This window comes from Mesoplodon mirus (assembly GCF_964341445.2).
Source record: "Mesoplodon mirus genome assembly, chromosome: 3".
Lineage (NCBI taxonomy): Eukaryota > Metazoa > Chordata > Mammalia > Artiodactyla > Ziphiidae > Mesoplodon > Mesoplodon mirus.
In genome coordinates this window covers 164,263,593-164,285,181 of record NC_138978.1, presented here as the reverse complement: position 1 = coordinate 164,285,181, position 21,589 = coordinate 164,263,593, and the positions used below count along the sequence as shown (strand labels likewise).

The 21,589-nt window shown below is 37.9% G+C and overlaps 1 pseudogene across 1 annotated transcript in view; it reads right to left on the bottom strand.

Moving 5' to 3' along the window:
• Positions 1-1,068: 1,068 nt before the first annotated feature.
• LOC309799310 (quinone oxidoreductase-like protein 2) overlaps positions 1,069-21,589 on the bottom strand; it is a 40,174-nt pseudogene continuing 19,653 nt past the window's right edge. The window contains exon 10 of the transcript in view: positions 1,069-1,200. The product of the transcript in view is annotated as a quinone oxidoreductase-like protein 2 (transcript). The remainder of the gene's footprint in view (positions 1,201-21,589) is intronic.

Genomic DNA, 21,589 nt, shown 5'->3' with positions numbered 1-21,589 from the left:
AACTTTGTGTCCATGGAAGGTCAGCAGTATCTTTGAATATACATAGAACATATATTTGATGAGAAGCTACAAAGTGACAAGATAATGAAAACCTCAAAGATTTTCTGCTACCTCACCATTAGCAGCAAGCAGTGAAGGAGACATAAAGCCAAAAAAAAAAATAACCTGTGTTGTGCAAAGAACTCAAATTTAGTTGAAAAAGTAAGGTACTCCATCAATCAATTATCAAGGATTAAGTGCCTATTATTGTAGCATTGACACAAGAAAAATAAAATGAACAGCACTGCCCTGAAAAGAACTTATCTATCAGTTGGGGATGTGAAGAAACTAGAGCTACATATTAAAGACAATGGATAGTTAATTGCTAAATTGTATGGTGTAGATAGACTCAATGATACAGAAATCCAAAAATAGAAGAGTAATGATTCCAGAATTAATCAAATGGGGCTTTCTGGAGTTCGATAAGTATTTTTTTGGAGTCTGGTCTGTGTACCCCAGTCACCAGGATGGACCCTAAACCCCCAACCCTCACTCCAAGAGATTATCAGTATCTCTGTTTCACAGGCGAAGAAACCAAGGTTCACTGACATAAAGTAACTCACCTAAGGTCAGACAGCTTGTAAGTTTCCAAGTCAGGAGTTGAACCCAAGTCTTTTATCCTCAACTCCATAGCTTTTTCTACAAGGCATTGAAGTATGAATAGGGTTTGGATAGATAAGGCAAAACAAGGAGAGGGTTTTATGTGTGGGAAATTGGATTATTGGATAATCCAATAAAATAATTTTTTTTATTTGAAATAAAAAATAGGGTTTTATGTGGGGGAAATTGGATAAATGTATTAATATTTTATTATTACATTTAGATAGTTGGCTCCTGAGAGCCAGCCTGTATCCCCAGATGAGATGCTGCTGTCAGTCCTCCAGCTCTTAAAATATCTGGGTCAGTGAGAAGAGGATCACAAGGTCTCCCTGTGCTTATTTTTAACTTAAAAATATAACCTTTAAAGAAAAGGAGAGGATAAAAATGAAAAACATTTAAGAAATGTTACAAGCTCAAGTCAAAAGGGAACTATTCAATAGGAACAGCTAGGTTATTGACCCTGACTTGGAAGCTGCAGGGAGGGTCCCTGGTGGGTGACAGCACTTCCTGGCTCTATCAGAACTTAGAAGGGTGGCCTGGAATCTACATCAGAACATGGACCTGAGACTGGAGCAGAAACTGACGGAAGGAGACATGCATGGTGTGGGTGTATGTGCACTTCCCCACACCTGCCTTCCCTTTAAAAACACACTGCCCTTGATCCATTCTTCAGAGAAGAAAGGGAGAAAGAAATTCAGTGGGTTTGTTCCCAGCATCTACCACTGGCTTTTGCAATTTCAGAACAAGATGAAAAGAAGGGGAGTCTTTTAAGCCATTGCCCTAAGTAACATGAAAGTGGCACCAATTGACATATGAATGCTGTTCTTATAAGAAAGGTATTCTGAGTGCTGCTTTGTGTTTTTTTGAGAAAAAACAGCAATAATATAACCACCTGTGCACAGCTGTCCCATCAACTCAAAAATACCAGGAATGAGGAAGCTCTAAGTGCCACAAACTATTTCTCCCAGGACCTCAGAGTGAGATGTTTCTGCAAAGCATCCCACTGTGTCATGTGTCAAAAGCAGCATCTAAGAACAGATGGTTTCCCTCAGGACTGTGACAAGATGGGTACTTTCCAGGCTTGGGGTCCCGTGCAGGGGAAAAAGTATCAGAGGTAGGTCCTGAGTCTAAGGAATTTACTCCCTGGTTGGGTCACTAACCCAGGGCCCCAGTCATAGCAAATGTTCCCTAAATGTTAGAAGCAGGAAGAACTACAATCCTGCAGCCTGTGGAATGAAAACAACATTCACAGAAAGATAGACAAAATGAAAAGGCAGAGGACTATGTACCAGATGAAGGAACAAGATAAAACCCCAGAAAAACAACTAAATGAAGTGGAGATATGCAACATTCCAGAAAAAGAATTCAGAATAATGATAGTGAAGATGACCCGGGACCTCAGAAAAGGAATGGAAGCAAAGATTGAGAAGATGCAAAAAATGTTTAGAATTAAAGAACAAACAAACAGAGATGAACAATAAAGTAACAGAAATGAAAAATACACAAGAAGGAATCAATAGCAGAATAACTGAGGCAGAAGAACAGACAAGTGACCTTGAAGACAGATTGGTGGAATTCACTGCCATGGAACAGAATAAAGAAAAATTAATGAAAAGAAATGAAGACAGCCTAAGAGACCTCTGGGACAACATTAAATGCACCAACATCTGCATTATAGGGAACCTAGAAGGAGAACAGAGAGAGAAAGGACCCGAAAAAATATTTGAAGAGATATAGTCAAAAATTTCCCTAACATGGGAAAGGAAATAGCCACTCAAGTCCAAGGAAGTGCAGAGAGTCCCAGGCAGGATAAACCCAAGGAGAAACATGCTGAGACACATAGTAATCAAACTGACAAAAATTAAAGAAAAAGAAAAATTATTAAAAGCAACAAGGGAAAAATGACAACATACAAGGGAACTCCCATAAGGTTAACAGCTGGTGTCTCAGCAGAAACGCTACAAGCCAGAAGGGAGAGACATGATATATTAAAGTGATGGAAGGAAAGAACATACAACCAAGATTACTCTACCCAGCAAGGATCTCATTCAGATTTGACAGAGAAATCAAAAGCTTTACAGACAAGCAAAAGCTAAGAGAATTCAGCACCACCAAAACAGTTCTACAACAAATGCTAAAGGAACTTCTCTAAGTGGGAAACACAGGAGAAGAAAATGATCTACAAAATCAAACCCAAAACACTTAAGAAAATGGTAATAGGAACATACACATGGATAATTATCTTAGAGGTGAATGGATTAAATGCTCCAACCAAAAGATACAGGCTCGCTGAATGGATACAAAAGAAAGACCCACATATATGATGTCTACAAGAGACCCACTTCAGACCTAGGGACACATACAGACTGAAAGTGAGGGGATGGAAAAAGATATTCCATACAAATAAATCAAAAGAAAGCTGGAGTAGCAATACTCATATCAGATAAAATAGACTTTAAAATAAAGAATGTTACAAGAAACAAGGAAGGACACTGCATAATGATCAAGGAATCAATCCAAGAAGAAGATATAATAATTATAAATATATATGCACCCAACATAGGAGGACCTCAATACATAAGGCAAATACTAACAGCTATAAAAGAGGGAATTGACAGTAACACAATAATAGTGGGGGATTTTAAGACCTCACTTACACCAATGGACAGATCGTCCAGACAGAAATTAATAAGGAAACACAAGCTTTAAAGGACACAATAGAGAGATAGATTTAATTGATATTTATAGGACATTCTATCCAAAAACAGCAGATTACACTTTCTTCTCAAGTGCACATGGAACATTTTCCAGGATACATCACATCTTGGGTCACAAATCAAACCTCGGTAAATTTAAAAAACTTGAAATCATATCAAGCATCTTTTCCAACCACAATGCTATGAGATTCAAAATCAATTACAGGGAAAAAAACGTAAAAAACATAAACACATGGAGGCTAAACAATACATTACTAAATAACCAAGAGATCACTGAAGAAATCAAAGAGGAAATAAAAAAATACCTAGAGAAAAATGACAATGAAAAACAGATGATCCAAAACCTATGGGATGCAGCAAAAACAGTTCTAAGAGGGAAGCTTATAGCCATCCATACAGCCCTACCTCAAGAAACAATAAAAATCTCAAATAAACAATCTGATCTTACACCTAAAGCAACTAGAGGAAGAAGAAAAAAAAAAAAAACCCTAAGTGAGTAGAAGGAAAGAACTCATAAGATCAGAGCAGAAATAAATGAAATAGAAACAAAGAAAACAGTAGCAAAGATCAATAAAACTAAAAGCTGGTTCTTTGAGAAGATAAACAAAATTGATAAACCTTTAGCCAGACTCATCAAGAAAAAGAGGGACAGGACTCAAATCAATAAAATTAGAAATGTAAAAGGAGAAGTTACAACAGACAACACAGAAATACAAAGCATCATAAGAGACTACTACAAGCCACTCTATGCCAATAAAATGGACAACCTGGAAGAAATGGACAAGTTCTTAGAAAGGTATAAGCTTCCAAGACTGAACCAGGAAGACATAGAAAATATGGACAGACCAATCACAAGTAATGAAATTGAAACTGGGATTAAAAATCTTCCAACAAACAAAAGTCCAGGACCAGATGGCTTCACAGGTGAATCTATCAAACATTTAGAGAAAAGCTAACACCCATCTTTCTCAAACTCTTCCAAAAAACTGCAGAGGAAGGAACACTCCCAAATTCATTTTACGAGGGCACCATTACCCTGATACCAAAACCAAAGAAAGATACTACAAAAAGAGAAAATTACAGACCAATGTCACTGATGAATATAGATGCAAAAATCTTCAACAAAATACTAGCAAACAGTATCCAAGAACACATTAAAAGGATCATACACCACGATCAAGTGGGATTTATCTCAGGGATGCAAGGATTCTTCAATATGCGCAGATCAATCAATGTGAGACACCATATTAACAACTTGAAGAATAAAAATCATATGATCATCTCAACAGAGGCAAAAAAAGCTTTTGACAAAATTCAACACCCATTTATGATAAAAACTCTCCACAAAGTGGGCATAGAGGGAATGTACCTCAACATAATAAAGGCCACATATGACAAACCCACAGCAAACATCATTCTCAATGGTGAGAAACTGAAAGCATTTCCTCTAAGATCTGGAAAAAGACCAGGATGTCCACTCTCACCACTATTATTCAACATAGTTTTGGAAGTCCTAGCCATGGCAATCAGAGAAGAAAAAGAAATACAAATTGGAAAAGAAGAAGTAAAACTGTCACTGTTTGCAGATGACATGATACTACACATAGAGAATCCTAAAGATGCCACCAGAAAACTACTAGAGCTAATCAATGAATTTGGTAAAGTTTCAGGATACAAAATTAATGCACAGAAATCTGTTGCATTCCTATACAATGAAAGATCAGAAAGAGAAATAAAGGAAACAATCCCATTCACAACTGCAACAAAAAGAATGAAATACCGAGGAATAAACCTATCTAAGGAGGTAAAAGACCTGTACTCAAAAACTATAAGACACTGACAAAAGAAATCAAAGATGCCAGAAACAGATGGAGAGATATACCATGTTCTTGGATTGGAAGAATCAATATTGTGAAAATGACTATACTTACTACACAAAGCCATCTACAGATTCAATGCAATCCCTATCAAATTACCAATGGCATTTTTTACAGAACTAGAACAAAAACATCTTCAAATTTGTATGGAGACACAAAAGACCCTGAGTAACCAAAACAGTCTTGAGGGAAAAAAACGGACCTGGAGGAATCAGACTCCCTGACTTCTGACTATACTACAAAGCTACAGTAGTCAAGACAATATGATACTGGGAAAAAAAAAACAGAAATATGGATCAATGGAACAGGATAGAAAGCCCAGAGATAAACCCATGCACCTATGGTCAACTAATTTATGACAAAGGAGGCAAGGATATACAAAGGAGAAAAGACAGTCTCTTCAATAAGTGGTGCTGGGAAAACTGGACAGCTACATGTAAAAGAATGAAATTAGAACACTCCCTAACACCATACACAAAAATAAACTCAAAATGGATTAAAGACCCGAATGTAAGGCCAGATACTATAAAACTCTTAGAGGAAAACATAGGCAGAACACTCTTTGACATAAATCGCAGCAAGATCTTTTGTAACCCACCTCCTAGAGTAATGAAAATAAAAACAAAAATAAACAAATGGGACCTAATGAAACTTAAAAGCTTTTGCACAGCAAAGGAAACTATAAACAAGACAAACAGACAACCCTCAGAATGGGAGAAAATATTTGCAAATGAATCAATGGACCAAGGGGTAATCTCCAAGATATGTAAACAGCTCTTGCAGCTCAATATTTAAAAAAACAAACAACCCAATCAAAAAATGGGCAGAAGACTTAAACAGATATTTCTCCAAAGAAGACATATAGATGGCCAAGAGGCACATGAAAAGCTGCTCAACATCACTAATTATTAGAGAAATGCAAATCAAAACTACAATGAGGTATCACCTCACACCAGTTAGAATGGGCATCATCAAAATATCTACAAACAACAAATGCTGGAAAGGGTGTGGAGAAAAGGGAACCCTCTTCACTGTTGGTGGGAATGTAAATTGATACAGCCACTATGGAGAACAGTATGGAGGTTCCTTAAAAAACTAAAAATAGAATTAGCATATGACCCAGCAATCCCACTACTGGGCATATACCCAGAGAAAACCATAATTCAAAAAGACACATGCACCCCAATGTTCACTGCAGCATTATTTACAATAGCCAGGTCATGGAAACAACCTAAATGCCCATCGACAGATGAATGGATAAAGAAGATGTTATACATATATACAATGGAATATTTCTCAGCCATAAAAAGGAATGAAATAGGGTCATTTGTAGAGATGTGGATGGACCTAGAGACTGTCATACAGAGTGAAATAAGTCATAAAGAGAAAAATGAATATCGTATATTAATGCGTATATATGGAATCTAGAAAAATGGTACAGATGAACTGGTTTGCAAGGCAGAAATAGAGACACAGATGTAGAGAACAAACGTATGGACACCAAGGGGGAAAGGGGATGGTAGGATAAACTGGGAGATTGGGATTGACATGTATACACTGATATGTATAAAATAGATAACTAATAAGAACTTGCTGTATAAAAAATAAATAAATAAAATAAATTTCAAAAAAAAGAAAATGTTCCCTGAATGTTGAACATCACTGAAGGATAAGACTACCATACACAATGCAACAAGACAACTGTGCAAATCCCTGGCAACCTGAGGGCTGAATTGTGTGCCAGGAGAGTTCCTAGAAGGGCAAGATCAATACAAGCTGGTTTCACTGAACAAACGAGACTTCAGCCAAGCTCAGAATGGACACAACTTGCACTGAAAGGGAGTGACAGTTTCTTGGGGTGAAGAGATTTGTTTCTTCAGGCACTGTGTGTGCGCCACAAACGCAATGGTGAGCGAAGTGCATCCTGGTCCCTGCTTTCACAGAGCTGTAGTCCAGAGATCAGCTTCCTTAGAGTCCAGGGTACTGGTGGGTTGACAAAAGTTGACATTTATTTGGGGCCTGTAATGTGCCAGGCACTATGGTAAGTGCTTCACAAATATAATCTCACTTGCTCCTCACTGCAACTCAAAGATAAGGGGGGTTTCTATTATCGCCATTTTATGGATTGGAGACTGAGCCCACTGAGCTAATTAGTGGTGAAGCCAAAATTCAAATCCAGGGCTGCCTAGCTCATGGGCCATTCCCTTTCCACAATACCCCATGGGAAATTATGTCAGGGGTGGGTGGATGGTGGAGTGCTTGGAAGGCCAGTGAAGCAGTCCATGTTTGCTGTGGAGGAAATAAGGTATTGGTTATCGGTTGTGTCTTCCTGCTGTTGCCTTAGCTGCTTTGCCTAAGTCAGATTCCCAAGGTTCACACACAGAATTCAGAGGACCCTCCAGGCAAGACACACCCTCTCCCTCCAGATCTCCATCAGCTTTCCTGCCATAGTGAACTGCAATGGCCATCTTGAAAGGAAATTTCAGTCCTATTTTTTTCCTCTCCCTTAAATCGTAAACCTATGAGAAACCATAGGAAACCATTCCCCATGGTTTTGCTCATCCAGCCCTATGTTAGACATTTTTAGTTTTCCCAAGATCCACAAGAACCTTCACAGTTACCCAGAGACTAGCACAGTAGTTTTTTAGGTGACATCTTACCACCCAAAACATATGAAGGAGAAGAGAGATGTTGCAAATTTCTCCTTAGCTTTTATTTCTCCATCTTCCCAGGGAGGAAAAGGGCATGAGAGAAGAGGTATCTGCACTCTCTCCACCTCCCGAGAGGATGAGGGATTGTTCCCTGCCCTCAGTCCTTTCCTTCACTCTGAGTTGGGAAATACTGCTTCCAAGGAGGCCAGCCAGGATCATGAAGGGCAAGATGAAGGTCAACCCACCTGGAGGACATAGAACTGGAGATGTTACAGTAAATGTGGAAATTCTTAAGTTCATATAGATAATATCTGCTTATCAATTATAAAGCACTTCCAGAACAGTCCTTCATTTGAATCTCTCACAATAGTTAGGTGGGTTTTAATGCTGATATGACTTTTTTTTTTTTACAGTTGAGGAAACTGAGGTACATAAAAAAGAAGTGGGTCCCTAAGGTCAGAGAGGTAGAACTTGCAGCCAGGCCCTCTGAGCTCAATTCTGTCCTCTGTCATCTCTGGCATATCCACTCAGGAACCCTGATTTGGATAAAGATTCCAGATAGGGATAGGAAAGCTTAATGGGCAGTCTCTATGATGTCATCCCCCAAGATTAGGGAGATTTGCCCAAACAGTTTTAATTTCATTTTGTACTCTCCTATGATTCTACCCTCCAACAACATGCCTTTCTCTTATAATAGTTGGCTTGGTCCTAACCAAATTTTAGAGTAGTAAGTTCCATACACTCACTATTTCTGTGGAAAGAAGTGCTATTTTTACTTTGCCCTAAAACTATTTCTTTAAAATGATAAAGTTGCCCCTAGTTCTTGTGCTCTGGGATTTCATAAGTTCATATTTTTATCCTATGATTTTCATTATTTTATAAATTTCAATTATACTCCCCTCTCAGCCTGGGTCTTTCCAGAATGAAAAGCCCTAATTCTTTCATCATCCCCCACAAAGGCCTCTCTTGACCCTCTGGCCCAATTTAGGCGTCCTTCTCTAGACCTTGGTTGGCTCTGTATGTCTTTGAGGTGTATCAGATCATCAGGCCCTCATCACTTTGTCCATTATTCTTTATAAAAGAGCGCAAATGGCTTCAGCTAAAATCAAATGTAGAAATATTTGAGAGACACTTTTAAAAACAAAGCAATTATTTTGCTCCAAGTCAGCCCAGCATAGGCTGAATGAAAAAAATATCCATTTTTGCTTCAAGTCTGAAATGAATTTGAACACACCGCTACTAGGCAACCTTGTAATCTATTATGAAAATGACAATTTGCAAAGCACTTTCACATACATTATTATCTCACTTGACCCTCACATGAACCATGCATAGTAGAAAAAATGTATTATTATCCTCATTTTTCACATGAGAAAAGTAAAAAGACGAGTCTAACCCACAGTCAAACAGCTGGAATTAGAGCCCCAGTCACTGGCCTTCCATCGAGAGAATGGTCTTTTATCCACTGTTCAATATTATAGCCTTCCTTATAAACACTTGTGATTTACATTGAAGCACCAGACTACCTCTCTCTAAGTCTCTTTCAGTGGCCACAGCACAGTCACAAAATATTCTATAGTTCTATTGAAAGGAAAGATGTTTAAGGTTAATCTAAACCCTCTTCCCTTTTCTCTCTACATGCTCTCCAGGGGCAATCTCAGCCACCACACAGGCATCATTGTCACCTCCACGCAAATGACTCCCAAATCTGTATTTCTAGGCCATACCTCCTCTCTGGCACCAGAAAGGTATAAAACTGCGTACTTGACATCTCTTGGATGTCTCAGTATGTTCTCTTTTGATGTTCCTCCTCTCAAATACCTGTCCAGGAACCTACGAGTCTTGACGTTTCTCTCTCCCTCCCCTTACCCCCACTGCTATATCCAATCTAACACCAAGTCCTTTCACTTTTACCTCCCACACAGCTCCCGTGCTGTCCATTTCTCTCCTTCCCCATAATCACCACCTTAGTCCAAGGCCGTCATCTCTCATTTGGACTTTCATGGACTCCTAACTGGTCTCCCTCTCCAGTCCTTCCTCCTCACTATAGACTATGCCATTCTGGTCATGCCATCCCTACCCCACCCCTGCTTAGAACACTTCAATGGCATCCCCTTGCTCGTAGGGTAAAGGCAAAATACCCAGAACTGGCCCACCAGCCCTGCCTAACCTGGTCCCAACTCCAGCCTCATCTCACAGCACTCGCCTTCATTTCTTAAGCTCCAGCCCCACTAGCCTTCGTTCAGGCCCCTTTACTCACCGTGCTTTCATTTGCCACAGGGTCCTAACATATTCTTCCTTGTCTTCCCTGATTATTTAAATTACTAGAATTAGATTCCTAGAAGGCCCCAACTTCATATAGAGGTTCAAGGGTCTTTCCTCAGGAAATCCTATCTTGACCTCCCTGAGTTAAATTCTTCCATTATGCTTTTCACAGCACTGCTTGGGCATGGTTTTAATTTATGTCTGTCTCCCCCACCAGATTTGTAAACTTTTGCTCACCATCATATTCCCCGTGCTGTGCTGAGCTTGGAACACAGAAGCATGTCAATAAATGTTTGTTAGATAGATGAATAAACTCACTAATGAGGAAACGGTTGTATGGATTATACATCATCATTACGGAATACTAGGCAGCTGTTAAAAAGAATAAGTCTATATGTTCTAATACAGAAAGATGTCCATGACATATTATTAATTAAAAATAGTACATTACAGAACACTATGAATACTATGATCAGTTATTTTTTAAACCTATGTACGTCTTTATTTAAAAAAATCTCTGTATGTATACATGTGTATGTGTTTATGCATATGTGTGTATATGTTTTAAATGGCCTGCAATACACATGAAACTAACATATTATTATAAGTCAACTAAATATCAATAAAAAATAAACAAATACAAATAAAATAAAAAGATCTGCAAGACTAACACCAAACTGCTTACAGTGGTTGCCCTGGAGAAAGGGACTGAGACAGGATACAGAAAAATAGAATAGAAACTTCTACTCAAAAACTCCTTGCTGGTTTGACTTTTTTCAATGACCTTGTGGTATTGTAATTATTTTAACAATACCATTTTTTTTTTGCTTTATAACAAATTTAATCAGTTATACATATACATATGTTCCCATATCCCCTCCCTTTTGCGTCTCCCTCCCACCCTCCCTATCCCACCCCTCCAGGCAGTCACAAAGCACTGAGCTGATCTCCCTGTGCTATGCGGCTGCTTCCAACTAGCTATCTACCTTACGTTTGGTAGTGTATATATGTCCATGCCGCTCTTTCACTTTGTCACAGCTTACCCTTCCCCCTCCCCATATCCTCAAGTCCATTCTCTAGTAGGTCTGTGTCTTTATTCCTGTCTTACCCCTATGTTCTTCATGACATTTTTTTTCTTAAATTCCATATATATGTGTCAGCATACAGTATTTGTCTTTCTCTTTCTGACTTACTTCACTCTGTATGACAGACTCTAGGTCCATCCACCTCATTACAAATAGCTCAATTTCGTTTCTTTTTATGGCTGAGTAATATTCCATTGTATATATGTGCCACATCTTCTTTATCCATTCATCCGATGATGGACACTTAGGTTGTTTCCATCTCCGGGCTATTGTAAATAGGGCTGCTATGAACATTTTGGTACATGTCTCTTTTTGAATTATGGTTTTCTCAGGGTATATGCCCAGTAGTGGGATTGCTGGGTCATATGGTAGTTCTATTTGTAGTTTTTTAAGGAACCTCCATACCGTTCTCCATAGTGGCTGTACCAACTCACATTCCCACCAGCAGTGCAAGAGTGTTCCCTTTTTTCCACACCCTCTCCAGCATTTATTGTTTCTAGATTTTTTGATGATGGCCATTCTGACTGGTGTGAGATGATATCTCATTGTAGTTTTGATTTGCATTTCTCTAATGAGTAAAGAAGTTGAGCATCCTTTCATGTGTTTGTTGGCAGTCTGTATATCTTCTGTGGAGAAATGTCTATTTAGGTCTTCTGCCCATTTTTGGATTGGGTTGTTTGTTTTTTTTGCTATTGAGCTGCATGAGCTGCTTATAAATTTTGGAGATTAATCCTTTGTCAGTTGCTTCATTTGCAAATATTTTCTCCCATTCTGAGGGTTGTCTTTTGGTCTTGTTTATGGTTTCCTTTGCTGTGCAAAAGCTTTTAAGTTTCATTAGGTCCCATGTGTTTATTTTTGTCTTTATTTCCATTTCTCTAGGAGGTGGGTCAAAAAGGATCTTGCAGTGATTTATGTCATAGAGTGTTCTGCCTATGTTTTCCTCTAAGAGTTTGATAGTGTCTGGCCTTACATTTAGGTCTTTAATCCATTTTGAGCTTATTTTTGTGTATGGTGTTAGGGAGTGATCTAATCTCATACTTTTACATGTCCCTATCCAGTTTTCCCAGCACCACTTATTGAAGAGACTGTCCTTTCTCCACTGTACATTCCTGCCTCCTTTATCAAAGATAAGGTGACCATATGTCCGTGGGTTTCTCTCTGGGCTTTCTATCCTGTTCCATTGATCTATCTTTCTGTTTTTGTGCCAGTACCATACTGTCTTGATTACTGTAGCTTTGTAGTATAGTCTGAAGTCAGGGAGCCTGATTCCTCCAGCTCCATTTTTCGTTCTCAAGATTGCTTTGGCTATTCGGGGTCTTTTGTGTTTCCATACAACTTGTGACATTTTTTGTTCTAGTTGTGTGAAAAATGCCAGTGGTAGTTTGATAGGGATTGCATTGAATCTGTAGATTGCTTTGGGTAGTAGAGTCATTTTCACAATGTTGATTCTTCCAATCCAAGAACATGGTACATCTCTCCATCTATTTGTATCATCTTTAATTTCTTTCATCAGTGTCTTATAATTTTCTGCATACAGGTCTTTTGTCTCCTTAGGTAGGTTTATTCCTAGATATTTTATTCTTTTTGTTGCAATGGTAAATGGGAGTGTTTCCTTGATTTCACTTTCAGATTTTTCATCATTAGTATATAGGAATGCCAGAGATTTCTGTGCATTAATTTTGTATCCTGCAACTTTACCAAATTCATTGATTAGCTCTAGTAGTTTTCTAGTAGCATCTTTAGGATTCTCTATGTATAGTATCATGTCATCTGCAAACAGTGACAGCTTTACTTCTTCTTTTCCGATTTGGATTCCTTTTATTTCCTTTTCTTCTCTGATTGCTGTGGCTAAAACTTCCAAAACTATGTTGAATAAGAGGGTGGTAAGAGTGGGCAACCTTGTCTTGTTCCTGATCTTAGTGGAAATGGTTTCAGTTTTTCACCATTGAGGACGATGCTGGCTGTGGGTTTGTCATATATGGCCTTTATTATGTTGAGGAAAGTTCCCTCTATGCCTACTTTCTGCAGGGTTTTTATCATAAATGGGTGTTGAATTTTATCGAAAGCTTTCTCTGCATCTATTGAGATGATCATATGGTTTTTCTCCTTCAATTTGTTAATATGGTGTATCACGTTGATTGATTTGCATATATTGAAGAATCCTTGCATTCCTGGAATAAACCCCACTTGATCATGGTGTATGATCCTTTTAATGTGCTGTTGGATTCTGTTTGCTAGTATTTTAACAATACCATTTTTAAAGATAATGATAGAACTCAATGAAGTTCAGGAAACTGGCCATTTCTATGTACAGCAAAAATAAAATAAAATAACCACTTTGTGTATGATTCCTCAACAATGATAAAGTTCCAGAAATCAGCATATTTCCAGCTCAGATCTCCAATCTAGCTGTGATGAAGAGGCAGCACGGTGTCTGGAGAGTAGCACTGACATATATACACTACCGAATATAAAATAGTTGGCTGGTGGGAAGCAGCAGCACAGCACAGGGAGATCGGCTCGGTGCTTTGCGATGACATAGAGGGGTGGGATAGGGAGGGTGGGAGGGAGGCTCAAGAGGGAGGGGATATGGGGATATATGTACGCATATGGCTGATTCACTTTGGTGTACAACAGAAACTAACACAGTATTGTGAAGCAATTATACTCCAATAAAGATCTATTAAAAAAAAAAAAGAGGCAGCATGGAAGAGAACAAGGAGACATGCCAGCATGTGTTTGTCTCATTTTTTTAAATAACTGCTTAGTATTCCATAATGAGGATGTACATGACATACAACCATTTCCTTCCCTCACGCGACCCATATAAACAATAAACATTTTGAAAAAATCACTGTTCTTTATTTAGTTATACAATCTTGGAAGGAAAATAAGAGAAACAAATAATACTGTGAATTTTTCTTAGTTTACTTAGCTTTTTTTTGTTGTTAAATAAAAGTGATTATGTGTAGATACTTTTATTTTCCTTTCCTTGCCAAAGAACAAATCTTTCGTTGTCTTTACCATAGTTCCAATAGAAAAGATAGCGTTCTACAGCCACGCAGGCTGCAGAGGAAGGAGCAGGGACAAATGCATGGGTGATGTGCAGACAGGATTATTCCGCAGCTAATAGCACAAAACCTCACTTCAGTTGTCGAGAGAAGTGTGTGCAGGTGGATAGACCCACAGTTAGAGGAAAAGAAGAGGTAGCTGTGTGGGAGTGATTTCCCCAGCAGCCAGCTTACAAGAGAGAGCTGGGGAAAGTCTGTGAATATAGAATAAATGCTGTCACTTGGAGCTGCATTGATTCTTTTTTCAGACTAACTAATGGCTTAGATGGTAGAACAACCAAACGATGACTAAAATGTGAGTCAAATGCTTTCAAATAAAATCATTCTAATGAAGCAGGAACACAGGCAAGCAGAGAGCAGGTCATTAGGGGTTCTAACCAATACTTGTTAAACCTGAAGAAACTCACTCTCCTTAATGACTGCCTCTTTCAATCTAAGTCATTTTGACATTAGTGAGCTGGGGACAATCTATCTTTATTACTAGTGACATCTACTGATCAGCTCTGAACGGTGGGAAAGGTACCTCCCAGTGGGGCTTGTGTACTTTTCTCAATCCTGATTTGTCTTCCTTCTCTCCTGGTGTCTCTCCAGCATGTCTTCTATCATCCCAAAAGGTGTCAGGAAATTCTAAAATTAGCTTCAAAGTTGGTATCTTGATATTTTTGAAAACTAACTTTCATTTAAATAGAAAAATAGCTCATATTAAGAAGTAAGTTTGGAGACTTCTCTTGTGGCACAGTGGTTGAGTCCGTCTGTCATTGCAGGGGACATGGGTTCGATCCCTGGTCCGGGAAAATCCCACATGCCTCAGAGCAACTAAGCCCATGCGCCACAACTACTGAGCCTGCGCACTTAGAGTCTGTGCTCTGCAACAAGAGGTCACCACAATAAGAAGCACATGTGCTGCAATGAAGAGTAGTCCCCACTCACCACAACTAGAGAAAGCCCACATACAGCAACGAAGACCCAACGCAGCCAAAACTAAACAAAATTTTAAAAATAAATAGATAAATGTGTGCCTTTATGTACTTATTTTAAAAAAGAAAAAAGAAATGGTGCTGGAACAACTGAATATCCAATGCAAAAAAAATGAATGAAGACACTGTCCTTATACCTTTCACCAAATTAACTCAATATGGATCTTATATGTGAATGTAAAAGGCAAAACTAAAAAACTTCCAGAAGAAGACAAGATAAAAACTAAGGCACCTTAGGTTTAGGAATGAGTTTTTTAGATATAACACCAAAGCACAATCCATGAAAAAAAATTGGTAAATAGGACATATTAAAATTAAAAACTTCTGCTCTGCAAAAGACACTTAAAAGAATAAAAATATAAACCACAGCTTGGGACAAACATATTTGCAAAATGCATATCTGATAAAGAACTTGTACCTAAAATACACAAAGAATTCTTAAAACTCAACAATAGGAAAACAAACAACCCCATTTAAGAATGTGCAAAAGCTCTAAGCAGACACTTTACTAAAGAAGATATAGAGATGGTAAATAAGCATATGAAAAGATGCTCATCATATGTCATTAGAGAATTGTAAATTAAAACAGTGAGTTACCTCTACTACACACCTATTGGAATGTCTAAAATCCAAAAACTAACACCACCAAATGCTGATGAGGATGTGGAGCAATGGCAGCTCTCATTCTTTATTGGTGGGAATGCAAAATGATACAACTACTTTGGAAGACAGTTTAGCAGTTTCTTATAAAACTAAATATAATCTTATATGATCCAGCAGTCACATTCCTAAGTATTTACCCAAATGAGTTGAAAATTTACATCTACCCAAAAACCTACACAAGAATGTTTATAGTAGCTTTGTTCATATTTGCCAAAACTTGGGAGCAAACAAGATGTCCTTCTGTAGGTGAATGGGTAAACAAGCTGTAGTATATCCATACAGTGTAATATTATTCAGTGATAAAAAGAAATGAACTATCAAGCCATGAAAAGACATGGAGGAAACTTACAAGATACAAGATCAGCTTACAAAAATTACTGGTATTTCTCTATATCAGAAATAATCAACTGGGAAATATAACAGAAATAAAATATTGTTCTGAAGGGCAACAAAAACAGTAAGGTACTTGTAATTAACATAACTCAGAACAATCCACACGACTTTAAGGAGAACAACTTTAAATTCTATTTAAAAACATGAAAGATCTGAATAAATAGCAATATATCCCTGTTCACAAATGAGACAACTTAAAATTGTAAAAATATCAATACTCCTCTAAATTAATCTCTAAAGTCAACACAATTCCATTCAAAATTTCAGCCAGATTTTTTGAGGAACTAAAGAAATTTATTCCAAAATTTATCTAAAAGGATAAAGATTCACAAATAGCTAAGTCACATTTGAAAAAGAAGAACACAGGTGGAAGAGTTACTCTTCCAGATATTAAAACATGTTTCAAAGCTATAAACATAGAACAGTGTGATACTATTATAGGAACAGATATGTGAACCAAGGGAATAGAATAGAAAGCAGAGAGCAGACACATACATGTATATCTGGAAATTTGAAATAAGACAAAGGTATTACCAACAACAAGGTCCTACTATATAGCACAGGGGACTATATTCAGTATCCTGTGATAAACCATAATGGAAAAGAATATGAAAAAGAATGTATATGTATGTATAACTGAGTCACCCTGCTGTACAGCAGTAATTAACACATTGTAATTCAACTATACTTCAATAAAAAATAAATTAAAAAAAAGACAAATCAAATAGAGAAACAATGAACTATTGGATCCGAGAAAACAAGCTCAGTATGAGGAGAAAAATTTAAATTGGTTACTTAATTTATACCCAATGCAAAGGTGACTTCAGATGGATTTAAATCCTTAAGTGTGAAATAAAAGTACAGAGTTAAAAAAGAAAAATGGAGAAGAAAATCACTGTGACCCAGGGATGACAAAGTACTTATTAAACAGGTCCCAAATAGCACTAACCATAAGGCAAAATATTGATGTGTTTGATTACATTAAATCTGAACAAAGGTGACAGACACATGACAACTCTGGAAGGACAGACTTTTGCAAAAGCCTCAAGCTAACATCTAGAACCTTGTTAATCACAGGGTGGTCCCGGACCATAGGCTTCTACATCATCTGGGAGCTTATAGAAACGCAGTCTTGAGCCTCACCCTACCCTTACTGAATCATAATCTGCATCTTAACATGATTCGTGTACGCAGTAAAGTTTGAAAACAACAGGTTATACAGGAACTTTTGCAAGTTAGTGAGAAAGAGACAGAAAGTCCCAAAGAAAAGTGCACAAAGGGCTTAAATTACAATTCAAAGAATTGGAAACCTGAATGGCTAGCAAATATATAAAGAGATGCTTAAATTAATTAGAAACCAGGGAAATTCAAATTAAAACAATAAAATACCACTTTATGCTTATCAATTTGAATAAGCAATCAGAAAGTTGGACAATGCTATATATTGACAGGGTGGCGAATAAATAAGAATTCTCACGCACTGCTGGTAAGGACATAAACGGGGCAAGTCATTCTGAAGAGCAGTTGGCAGTCAAATGAAATATGCATATATCCTGTGACCCAACAACCCTGCTCCTGGGAAAATACTCCCTAAGCAACACTTGCACAAGTCCTGACGGTCACCGATGAGACTGTTTGTTATAGATGGTACCGATGATGGTGGCAGGCAATCAAGTCAACTCTGAAGTTTATCTTTAGGGAATGGATCTGTAAACCATGGTAGATGCACACCATGGACTACTATGCAGCAGTGGAATGTAATGAACTGGATACAGGACCAGCAATGCAGGTGGATCTTAAAAAGACAGCACTGCGTGAAAAAATAGAAAACAGAGTAAGACCTACAGCACATTTACATCACTTGAAAGTAAATTAGCACACAAAATGATTCTGTGTGTTTACAAGGAAATATAAATCCAAAGATATGTGTGGAACACATTATAGAGACTGACTCTGAGGGGAGGAAAGGAGGAAAAAGGGAATAAGTAAGTAGAGACGCCATAAATATACCAACATGAAAGCCAAAGATGGACCTTGTGTGGTCCAACAATGAAAATGTGCTTCGAAAGAGGATTCTGAGTAACCAACCCTTTCCACTTGAAAGTGCCCCGCAAAAGCATAAGAAAATTAAATAAATAAAGATAAGCAGAGAAACAAATCAATCATGGCAATCTCTCTGCAGCATGAAATCCCTGGTTTCAAAAACATCTGTCTTTCAGGGCTTAATGCCTTACAGAGGCCTTTCCAATCTATGCAAATTTAGACGCACTCAGAGGGGGTGGAAGAGGTCTAAGACAGATGTTTGAAACGCTGACCTCCACCCTGTCAATAACTCAAAGGTACATCTCCAGGTGACTCACAGCTGCATCACTCTCCCTGTCAGTTAGAAGTTGCTTGTTCCCAGAGATCTGTCATAGCCCAATGACAGAAAATACTTGGGAAAACAAGGGTAATTGGAGAGTGATATTTCTTTGCACCTGGCATCCTAGAGCAATGAGGAATCTGCTGCAAATAAATGTTAACATAAAAAGAAAGTTGTACCTTCAAATGCTGAGGCTTATTTTTAATCATTCTTCACATAAATCTTTATAAAAATGTAACACATATTTACCTAATTTCTTTAAAAGAGAATGTTGGGGGGTTGGAGAGCAGGAGGAAGCCTAACCTTTTTGTTCCATGACTTGGGAATCTCATAATCTTGAACATCCATTATTCTGTCTTCTGTTTTTCAGATGTTCTGTTAATTCTCTTGATGTCCAGCTGCCACTTCTGTTGTGATAGCTGCTGTTAAAAATAATCCAGCTCTGTCCCTTTCTACCTTGTGGTTTCTATCTGGGCTGGGAAAACAGACAACTGGTGGTGTTAAAGACTAGATGTTTGGGACCTCCCTGGTGGCGCAGTGGTTAAGAATCCACCTGCCAATGCAGGGCACATGGGTTCGAGCCCTGGTCAGGGAAGATCCCACATGCCGCAAAGCAACTAAGCCCCTGCACCACAACTACTGAGCCTGCACTCTAGAGCCCGTGAGTCACAACTGCTGCACCTGCGTGCCATAACTACTGAAGCTGGCACGCCTAGAGCCCGTTGCTCTGCAACAAGAGAAGCCACCGCAATGAGAAGCCTGCACACGGTAACAAACAGTAGTCCCTGCTCTCTGCAACTAGAGAAAGCCCGCGCAGCAGCGCGAAGACCCAATGCAGCCAAAAATAAATAAATAAGTAAATGAAGAGGGAGAAAAAAAAGACTAGATGTTTAATAAGAGTGATAAGGCTCTGAGTCAGAGACTAGGAAGTGAAATACATGGCTTTAGACCAGAGTTTTTTGATAGATAATTCAGATGCCTAGGGACATTCTCCCCCTTCTGTATGATACAAGCTGTGACACAGAGAGGGAGGCTGCTCCATACTGATACCTAGATAGATACACAGGCTGTTCCCAGCACCCTGGTTCTCTGCCCTACAGTAGATGAAGCCGTGATTAAATCTGTCTTTGGAGATATGCAACCTGGAATTTGGGGGCAGGGTGAGGATATTGTTTTTGTTTTAGGTTCTACTGTTGGAACGTTTAATTAGCTCATCAAACAGTTCCCTACATATATTATGCTGATTCATGCTTCCCATAAGAAACCAGCTCTTCTTCCTCTCACAGCACTGTCCTGAGACTGTCCCTACTAAAAAATAAATTCCTTAAGTCTTACTTTTTATTGACTGGCATACAGAATATACCCAGTGAATGTTTGATGAATAAAATAAACTCATGAATGAATGAGTATATCAGGGACTGAGTGGGATTGTTTCTAAAAGGTAGAAATGTTTAGTTAGTGATATGTTGCCATAGCTGAGTGATATTTATCAGATCACTGCTCTGATAGAAGTTAATCTGAATCTTCTTTTAAAAGTCAGTCAATGCATTTCACCAGAAAAGATACAGATAGCAAACGAGCATATGGAAAGGTACTCAAGATCATTATTTATTAGAGAAATGCAAATTAAACCCACAAATCAAATACCACTCCACACCTACTAGGATGGCTAAAATTAAAGAAAACAACTGACAATACTGAGTTCTGGCAGATGCAAAGCAACTAAAACACTCATACATTGTTGGTGGAAATGCAAAATAATACAACCACTTTGATAAACGGTTGGGTAGTTATTAAAAGGTAAACACATAGTAGCAGACCAATACAAACAAAATCCTGAAATGTTCAAACAGTGTATACTGGAGCACAACTTTCTAATCCAGAATACACCAAAAGAAAAAAGAAAGAGAAAAAATAAGAAAGCCTATGTACTATGGGCTTTGATAGGAATGCAATAATAGTAGCCTTGCCTTCAAAATCATGAGCTGTAGAGACTGTAACAGAATTGCTTCTCAGTAACTGAGAAACAGCAAGCTGCCGATTTGTCGAGCTTGCCCCTTTTTGAGGAACATCCACATCTGTTATCTTTAGGATTCTGCAGATTTCTTTTAAACTGACATTCTTTTTTTTAAAATTTATTTTATTAAAGTATAGTTGATTTACAATGTTGTGTTAGTTTCTGGTGTACAGCAAAGTGATTCAGGGATACATATATATACATATTCTTTTTCATATTCTTTTCTGCTATGGTTTATTACAGGATATTGAATATAATTCCCTGTGCTACACATCAAGACCTTGTTGTTTATCCATTCTACATACTGATATAATAGTTTGCATCTGCTAACCCCAAACTCCCAATCCATCCCTCCTCCATCCCTTCTCCCCCTCAAAACCACAAGTCTGATCTCTATGTTGGTCAGTTTTAAACTGACAATCTTATCTAATGATGTTATCTAGCCACAATTGGAGACGGGGTAGGGGCAGGTGGGGGAAATCTGCTGCTGGATAAATAAAGCCAATTAAAAGTCTGTATAAATTTTAAAAAAAAATGGTTAAACATACACTTAGCACATGACCCAGAAATCCCACTGTAAATAAAAACCTATATCTATACAAAACTTATACATGAATGTTTATAGAAGATTTATTCATAATCACCAAAAATTGAAAATGATCAAGCCTCTATTAACTGGTGAAGAAAAAAACAAGTTGTGGTACATCCATATCATGAGATACTATTCAGCAATAAAAAAAGAACAAACTACTGACTTTGTACAAACTACAAACTACAGGCAGAAATATGGATGAACTTCAGAAGCATTTTGCAAAGTTGAAGAAACCAGACTCAAAAGGCTACGTACTGTATGATTCCATTAATATGACATT